This window comes from Nomascus leucogenys, chromosome 13, assembly GCF_006542625.1.
Source record: "Nomascus leucogenys isolate Asia chromosome 13, Asia_NLE_v1, whole genome shotgun sequence".
Lineage (NCBI taxonomy): Eukaryota > Metazoa > Chordata > Mammalia > Primates > Hylobatidae > Nomascus > Nomascus leucogenys.
The window spans coordinates 2,019,426-2,028,436 of NC_044393.1; positions in this window are offsets into that span (position 1 = coordinate 2,019,426).

A 9,011-nucleotide genomic window follows, 5' to 3' on the forward strand; every position below is an offset into this window, starting at 1 on the left:
CTCCTGAGGACTTTGTGGGGTGGTCAGAGCCTTCGTGCTTTGAGGGGAGACTCCAGGGAGTCAAGAAACCACTGAGAAGCAGGCGTGAGGCTGAGGCCTCTGTGTTTTCTTGGAAGTCGGGGGACCGCAGTGGGGATGAAAGACTAGCCTGCCGCACCAGGGTTTAATCCCAAGAAGGGTTTCATGTGCCCTACCGCCAGACCCCTGCACTTCTCAAGACCTGGCTGGCGGGTGAGGAGATGCAGCCCACGCCCCGCTCAGGAGGGGCCCGCTCTGGTGCTGAGAACACAGACACGCAGCCCCTGCCCCATGCAGCCTTCCTGCCCCCAGGACAGGTGCCTCATCTTTCTTGGTCAGGAGCAGGGTTGCACCCCAGCGAGACTCGGGACCCAGGGAGGATCATGACCATGCCCAGCGTGTGCAGGGACTGGGTGGCAGAGGGACTGCAGTGACCAGAGGGGAGGGATTGGGCTTGTTGGCTGGAGCTAGGCTGGAGGGGCTGCTAGAAGGGATGGGCCCCAGAGCGGAGGCAGCTTTGGGAGAAGAGCTGTCCTGGGCAGAGGCCTGGAGGGGGGACTGAGGGTGCAGGATGAGGACACTGGGAGGAAGATGCAGGGAGGGAAGGCAGCACCCTTCGCTGTGGCCCGTGAGCCTTTAATCCCGAAGGCAGTTGCACCTGCTCCAGGGGCCCCAGGAGAGGGAGGCAGACACCAGCCCGAACCCAGGCAGATGCCCACACCCAGGTGCTCAGAGGCCACTTGGAAACCAGCCAAGCCCAACCCAGGTGAGATGCAAACTCGGTGGGCCAGGTGCCACCTCCCCCAACATCCCCTCCCCCAGCTCCAGCCTGGAGGGCCCTGACGTCTCTGAGCTCACTCTACTTCCGACAGTGCAGCCTTGCTAGGCACGCTTCTGCTCACATCTTTCCTTCCTACCCAGGGAGAGAATCTCGCCATTTTCTGGCCACTGTCACAGCCAGTGCTGGGGGTGGGGTAGGGGGTCCACCTGGGCAGGGAGACCTGCATCTCCCCCTCAAAGCATCGCTTCCCAGCCACGCCAGCTCTCAGCACTGCAGAGGGGAAGCTAACGGCAAAATGCCTCACCTCCAGACTTTTTTCACGCCCCGAAGCTAGAAGCTAGACCTGCACTTTTGTTTCCCAAACTCCCTGGAAACTTCTCCCAGAATCTGAAGCTCCACAACCCCCTCCAACCCCCATCCCCGCTCTCCTTCCCCCGCTGTCCCCGCTCTCCTTCCCCCACCCATCCCCGCTCTCCCTCCCCCCATCCCTGCTCTCCCTCCCCCCATCCCCGCTCTCCTTCCCCCACCCATCCCCGCTCTCCTTCCCCCACCCATCCCCCACTCTCCCTCCCCCCATCCCTGCTCTCCCTCCCCCCGTCCCCGCTCTCCTTCCCCCGATCCCCGCTCTCCTTCCCTCACCCATCCCGCTCTCCTTACCCCCCCAACCCCGCTCTCCCTCTCCCACCATCCGCTCTCTCCTTCCGGCTCCTGGACCTCTGACTGCCTCCCAGACACTCAAGTGACCCCTCTGAGACAGGCTCCTCTTCCTGGGCAGAAGCCACACAAGACCCCTCTTAGTGACAGAGGGAGGGGCGAGACTGGGGACACCTGGGCCTTCCTTCATAATTCTAGCCCCAGCCCCTGTGCACCTCTGCCCCTGGGGCTGGGCACAGTCCCAAGCAGAGCTGGAACCATGATGGCAGATGTCACTTTCAGAGTGGGGCGCCCCTTCTGCCTCTGGGAGGACCTGAGTCTCCTCCAGCAGGCCAGCCATTGGCCTCCCCTGCGGGTCCCCCATACCACCCAGCGTGGCTCCGCAGTAGGTGTTGTTCCCGTAGCCGAGAGCTGTCTGGGAAAGGACAAAGAACCGTTCTCTGCAGTGATGGGTGCTTCTGTGCCGACAGCCCAGCAGAGCCCTGGCTGCCCCTCCGCCCGGCCCTGCTAAATGGCTACAAATTGGAGGATAAAAGCACAGGCTTTCAAGCAATTTTGCCTTCAATCTCTGGAAACTGCCGCTCCCTGGAGCTCCTGTGCGGGATGGAGGAAGAGAGAAGAAAGACACCGAGTCTATTGGGCCCGAGTTCTACAGCAAACAAACACACAAGGGGGCCTCTCTCCGTGAGTGAGCATCTGGGAGGGGAGACAGAGCCTGCGGGGCCCGGGCTGGAGCTGCTGCCTGGGTGTCTGCTCACCCAGGCCACTGCTGTTTACTGAGCACCTACTGTGTGCCAGGCACGGTAGTGGGGAGTGGGCTGCACAGGGCAAGCACTCACGTGGTCCCTCAGCTTCTGTGAGCTGGACCAACGAACAGCCAGCCTTGAGTCCCCGAGGAACAGGGCGTGCCGGGGACACAGGGGGCTACCACGGTGCATGTGGGTGGCCTGGCCACCTAGCGGGGCCACCCTCAGCCCTTCTGTTGCAGGAGACAGGGCTGCAGCCAGGCCCTGGGCGGTCCTCAGGAAATAGGGGCTCAGGCCAGTAGGGTCTCCCCGGCCCAGGCCCTCAGAGGCTGCCACTGGCTGTGTGTCTGGCCACCTCACCTGCCTCGTGCTGGTTCTGGGGTGCCCCTGGGACAGGTTCTGGGCACATGCTGGGTGAGGATCCTTCCCAGCTTGGGATGAAGCCCCTGAGCTCTCAGGGTGCCCAGCAGGCAACCCCATTTCTGTCCTGTAGGAAAGGCCCAGTTACTGGTGAGCCAGGGCCACAGCGAGGGACAGCTGGGGCCCCAGGCAAGGCTTCCGGAGCCCTGACCTGGGGGATACATGGCTGCCTGGCACTGTCTCTCTGGGCCCCCAGCCCACCCAGTGCTTATAGCCAGGCCTGGAGGTATGAAGAGCCTTTCGTCCAACATTTACTGGCACTCTCCTGGGTGCCAGGTGCAGGCGGGGAACCCTATGCCCTTGAAGCCATCTTGGGAGGCACAGACACGCTTCATTCTACAGGTATGAGAACCAGGGTTTGGGAGGCTGGTGACACCTCGGTCCCACGCCACACTCAGCAGTTGGGAGTGCAGCCAGGACTGGCCGCCAGGTGTGACTCTGAAGCCCATGCTCTTTTGGCTCCATCACGCTGTCCCTGGGCACCTGCTGTGTTCTGGGCACCATGGTGCAGCAGGTGTAAGTAGCTCCCCCCACTCCCGTGGACTGTGCCCTCTTGGGGGACACCACTGTATGCAGTTGCTGGTGGGGGTAACCCCTGGGATGGAGAGCAGAGTGGGACATCCAGGAAGCCTCTGTGGGCCTCAGTACCAGACCTCAGCTCTGCTGATCTTCACAGGAAGCATCCATGGAGTGCCACTGGGGTCCCTCCATTGTGTTGGGCACAAGACCCCACTCAGCCAAGCTGGGGCAGGAACTGGGGGAAAGAAAAGGGAGGAGCGGGGGGGGCTGTGGAGCCCGAGGTCCCAGTTGCCCAGGTCAGGCAAAGTGTGTCTGGAGGGGAAACTGAGGCCTGGAAGATGGGGATTGCCCCAGCCCACCCAGCAGGTCTGCATTAAGGCTGGGACTAGAATCCAGACCACCTGGGAGGGTGCCAGCCCCGACCCTTCCTGTCCCTGCCCGTCTAAGAGGCCAGGCTGGGGCTCCCTGGGCCTGGGCTTCTTCCCCTGCAGAATGGGCTCGGCCACACTCGGGGGTGGATGGAGCAGCGGTTGCTGAGTGGCCTCTGCCTGGCCCTCTGAATCCAGTTGGCACCACTCTCCCTGCCTGGCTGCAGCTCAGCAGGCCCCTCGCCCCCGTGGGCAGGAAGCAGCTCTGGCGCCCGCTGCAGGCCTCCCCATCATTACCGAAAATTGCTCCATTGTTTGCGGTGCACGCACCTGCTCGCAGCAGACAGCACTGTGCTAACGTCATTAAGCGCCAGGCCTCTCGGCAGGCAGGGCTGGAGGTGGCCGGCTGGAGGAGGCTGGGGGAGGTCACCAAGGTCCCTGGAGGATCGCCTCCTCCCCACCCCCTCTCTCCTTCCTTTCTCATGGGTTGGAAATGAGCACGGGGTCTGAAGTCGGCTGCACTGGAAGGTCGGTCTGACTGGGGCCACTTCCCAGCGGTGTGACCTCAGACAGGTCCCTCAGCCCCTGGGGACCAAACAGCGCCCGCCCCCCCACCACTGAAGTCTGGTAAGGATGGAGGGATGTCTTGCTCCCAATGCCCCCGGGGGCCAAACCCCTCCCCAGACCTGATGGTACATCCGGGGACTACTGCTGGGGGAACATCCAGGGTCTTCGGATCCTGGAGCAGAAGGCAGGGTCAAGGGTCGAGCTCCAGAGGGGCCTCAGTTTCCCTTTGAGGACACACAGAGGTCCATGGAGGGGTAGAAGCCCAGCACGGCTGGAGCAGGGAAGGGCAGGGCCAAGGTTCAGGGGTCCCTTTCTGGCACCTGCCTGGGAGAAATCCTCTTGCTGCCAGGCACATGTGACACGCTCCAACCGTAGTAACAACAAGGATGGCTTCCGGCCCACAGCACCACGTTTTCGGCACCGTTCTGAGCCCTTTCCTCAGCTAAACCCATCTCGTCGAAGGAGGTTAAGTGGCCCGGTCGACATCACGCAGCTAACCTAGGACTATTTTCCCAACCCCTCAGCTCTCAGGGACACCTCAGGCACCTGCTCAGGAGATGCAGTTTTCTTTGGGGAACCACTGCCCCCTCACTCTGGTGGGTTCGGTAAGCCCAACTTCACCCCTGGGCTCCAGGGTTCACGTGGATCTCAGGCATTGCTCGGCACCATCACCACAATGGGTCTGGGGTGACACACATCACATCCCCAGCCCCACCAGTGGGCGGCAGTCCTGGGACTCTGGCTGGAAGCCTGACAAGGAGGTGCTCTCTCCAGCAGAGCGGCCGTCCTGGCCGCCTTCGAGGCTGCCCTCGCCAAGGCTGCCTGGTGGAGGGAGTCCGCCTGGAGCAGACAGCATGGAGGAAAGCCAAGCTGAGAGCTGGGAGGAGGCGGATTTGCCATGCTGTTGTCTGAGCACCTGGATCCAGCCCTGCCTGAAGCTAGCCCTAGGGCTTAATGTTTTACAAGTTACCAAATCCACCTTCTTTCCTAAAGCCCACACAAGATGTGTTTTTGTAATTGGAGTGGGAAAAATCCTGCCAGGTGAGACTCTGCCCAGGCTGGCATCCTCTACCTCAGGGGAGAACGGGTCACTCCTGCCCATGGGAGGTCTGTGGCTCTGACTAATGAAAAGTGGGGAAGTTAGAAGATTTGTTGATAGATAATAATGTGTTGTTTGTCATGGTTGCCGGCAGGAAAGGCATCTCCCAACACAGCAGGCTCTGGAGCGAGGAGGGTGCTGTCCTTTCTGTCCACAGGAGGCGTCCCTGAGATGCCTCGCCCAGGCGGCCTGCCTCGAGTGGCCCCAGCAGGGAGAGGCTTCGTCCCCCGCCCACAGCCCCTCCAGACCACCCCCTCGGGGGCTGGAAGAAGGCAGGGGAGGCTTCGTGGAAGGGTGTACCGCGTTCCCCTAAACCCCTGGCCGTCCTCACCCCCAGGTGGCCCCGTCTCCCGGCACTCCCTCCCGGCAGGCACCACTAAGGAAAATCAGTGTTGAAGCCACTCTCCCTGTCACTACCTCCTTTCCTTGGGGTCACCAGATAAGAAGCAAGATGCTCCTTAGGGTCACCAGATAAGATGCAGAGCCCTGAACTTCAAAATCTGAACTTCAGTGTCAGGATGAATAATGTTTCAGTGTGCACCTCACATGCAGTGCACTCTTCATTGTAAATCCAAAATTCCACTCTAGCGGCGTAAGCTGCGCCTGCCTGAGCAAACCTGCCCACTCCCTTTTCTCTCCCTCCAAGGCCCTCCCTCCGCTGACGGGGACACTGGGGATGGGGAGGGGCGCTCAGTTTTAAGAGGCCACGAAGCTCTTTGGCAAGGAAGAGAAGGGGCTAGGGCTGGGGTTGGGTAGGGAACTGGGGGAGTGGCTTCCTGGGACCTGGACCCTGGGGCCTGGTAGGGGGCAGCAGGCTGGGCACTGGGGGCGTGGCTTGCCCAGCACACGGGGCCGGGGGGGGGGCGGCGGCGCGAAGCCATCAGACCCATGAGGCTCTGCTCCACCCTTGGCTGCGGATCCCAGGTGACACCCAGGGCCCCTGTGAGCCCAGAGGATCCTAAACAGGGAAGGTGCCCATCTGTGCCCAGGTAGGGAGAAGGGAGCCTGCTCCAGGCCCAGGCGGGGAAGGTATGGCCTTGGCTCATTCGCTGGGTATTGTTATCCCCACTGGACTGAGGAGGGAACAAGGCAGGGGGAGTGAGACACCCCCGTCCCCACCCTCAACACCCAGCTGGGCCACGGCCAGGCCTGTCCCCCTGGAGGCCATGGCAGAAAGCGGAACGATTTCCTGGCTCTGGGGAACATCATGGATCCACTGGGACCCACTGATTTTTTGCAAAGAAGCAATTTTTTTTCTCCTAAGGAACCAGACAGTTACAAGAAAGAAAAAACGATCAGGTAGCCCCGTCTCTCACAAGCCCTGTCCCCAGCACCCACTCCTGGGGAGGGGTGGTAGTTCTCATGCAGGCCTGTCTTGCACCCTATGGGTTCAGCAGCCTGTGGGCCATCAGGTCATTGGGCCACATCCAGGGACCCTGCCTCTGTCTTGCCTGTGTGGCTAACCCCATGTCACATGGAGGAGCCTGGGGTCCTCTCTGACTGTCTGGCTCCTTTCAGAAGGGGAGACCCTGGCCTGGGGGCGGGGCTGTTGGTGGAGCCAGTCCTGGCAGTAAGAATATGAACTATTTGAACAGCAGGCAGGGCTGGGCCTGCCGTGCGTCCTCCGTATGGCCTCTTCCTGGCGGTGCTGCTGGAGATGTCCCCAGACTGGGGATCCTCGGCAGTGGCAAAGCCCAGGAGAGATGTTTCCTGCAGAATTCTAACACCAACAGGTGTGCAGGCTGCAGAAGAGTTTGCTTTTGTGTTCAGCTGACCTCACGCTGCCTTCTAGCAGAGATTGAGCAAGAGCGCCAGGAGGGGACAGTCCCAGGAGGGCTGGGGTGGATGCAGCCCGAACATTCCACGGAGCCTCCAGGAGCTCGCCAGAGGGCAGTGGGCTCCCGACATCTTGACTTTCCTCTTTCGAGATTGTTGTGGATCCCATGCTGTTGGATGCAACACTACAGAGACCCCACGTGCCCTTTATCGGCTTCCCCCGCAGGGAAGCTTGGGTGAGCCACTGTCTAAGACCACACCACACACGCCATCGCCGCACGCAGGTTCCCACTCCCCTGCACTCGTGCGTGTGTGTGCATGTTTACTTTTATGTCATATGTATATACATACATATATATTTTGAGCCAGAGTCTCGCTCTGTCACCCAGGCTGGAGTGCAGTGGCACGATCTCGGCTCACTGCAAGCTCAGCCTCCTGCGTAGCTGGGACTACAGGTGCCCACCACCACACCCGGCTAATTTTTTGGTATTTTTAGTAGAGACGGGGTTTCACCGTGTTCGCCAGGATGGTCTCGATCTCCTGACCTCGTGATCCGCCTGCCTCGGCCTCCCAAAGTGCTGGGATTACAGGCGTGAGCCACCGCGCCCGGCCTATGTCATGTTTTTTATCGTGGTGATAAACATAAAGTTCACCACTTGAGCTACTGCAGTGTACTGCTCAGTGGCTCTCGCATCACCACCCTCCACCTCCAGAGCTGGGCATCTTCCCAGCCTGAAACACGAAGCCAGTAGGATTCTTTCACATGTGCAGACTCGTGGCCCCACCACCAACACACAGGATGATGGTCCGAGGACCCTGGCGCGGCCCTTTTCTGTCCACGGCTACCTCTACCCTCCCACCCTCCTCAGCCCCTGAGGACCACCAATCCACTCTCCTCATCATTTCTGGAACGCTCTGTAGAGGGAACCATCGTGTGTGACCTCCCGGCACTGGCTCTCCCTGGCCTGACACCTGCGGACCCCAGGTGGACGCCATGCACACACAGCTGCTCCCCGCCCCCGCCAAGCACTGCTGCACCCCGCGGCTCTGCCACCTCTTTGGCGGCACCAGGACAGGTCTCCGGCACGTGTGTTCACTGACGAGAAGCTCCGGTTGCCTCAGCATGTCTGCCCTTCAGGCCTCCCTCCTGGGGCCAGCGCCGACCTGGGCACTGCGTACAAACGAGGTCTCCGTCCTCCAGGAGCTTAGGGCAGGCAGGGGACGACGGCGGCTAATGTGAATAGTGTAGAAAGTGCGCACACGAGAGTGTGGTGGGCCCAGCTGTGCAGAGCCTGGGCACGTGTGGGTGTCTCTGGCTTTTTGATTAGAGGGCATTTCATGGGGTGTCTGGGCAGGGCACAGGGTCACAGGGATCAGCAGCAGCAAAGCCGGGGAGTGGCCTCAGCATGGCCGAGACACAGGAAGGGGCAGGGGGGCCAGTGCTGTGGGCACCAGGGACTCCCAGTGAGGGGCCTGGCTTCCTGACGCAGCCACATAGGAAGACTGAGGGGCCCGGCCACCAAGTAGGGGCACCGTTAGCAGGCCACTGCCATTGTCCAGAGCGGGGGTGGAGGTGACAGGCATGGCGGGACCTGGGGTGGACCCGAGGGCAGAGCCGCTGCGCTGGCGAGGGAGGAGGCAAAGGCCCCACGCGAGACTGAACTCAGCACAGCACGTGTGCCGGGAAGCATGCACGACTGCAAGATGGAAAGGGAGGCCGGGAGTGGAGGCTCACACCTGCAATCCCAGCACTGTGGGAAGCCGAGGCGGGCGAATCACCTGAGCTCAGGAGCTCAAGACCAGCCTGGCCAACATGGTGAAACCCTGTCTCTACTAAAAATACATAAATTAGCTGGGTGTGGTGGTACGTGCCTGTAATCCCACCTATTCAGAAGGCTGAGGCAGGAGAATCGCTTGAACCTGGGAGGTGGAGGTTGCAGTGAGCCGAAATCGTGCCACTGCACTCCAGCCTGCATGACAGAGCAAGACCCTGCATTGCCCCCACCGCCACCAAAAAAAAAAAGATGGAAAGGGACATTGCTTGGGGTCGAAAAACATGCCCC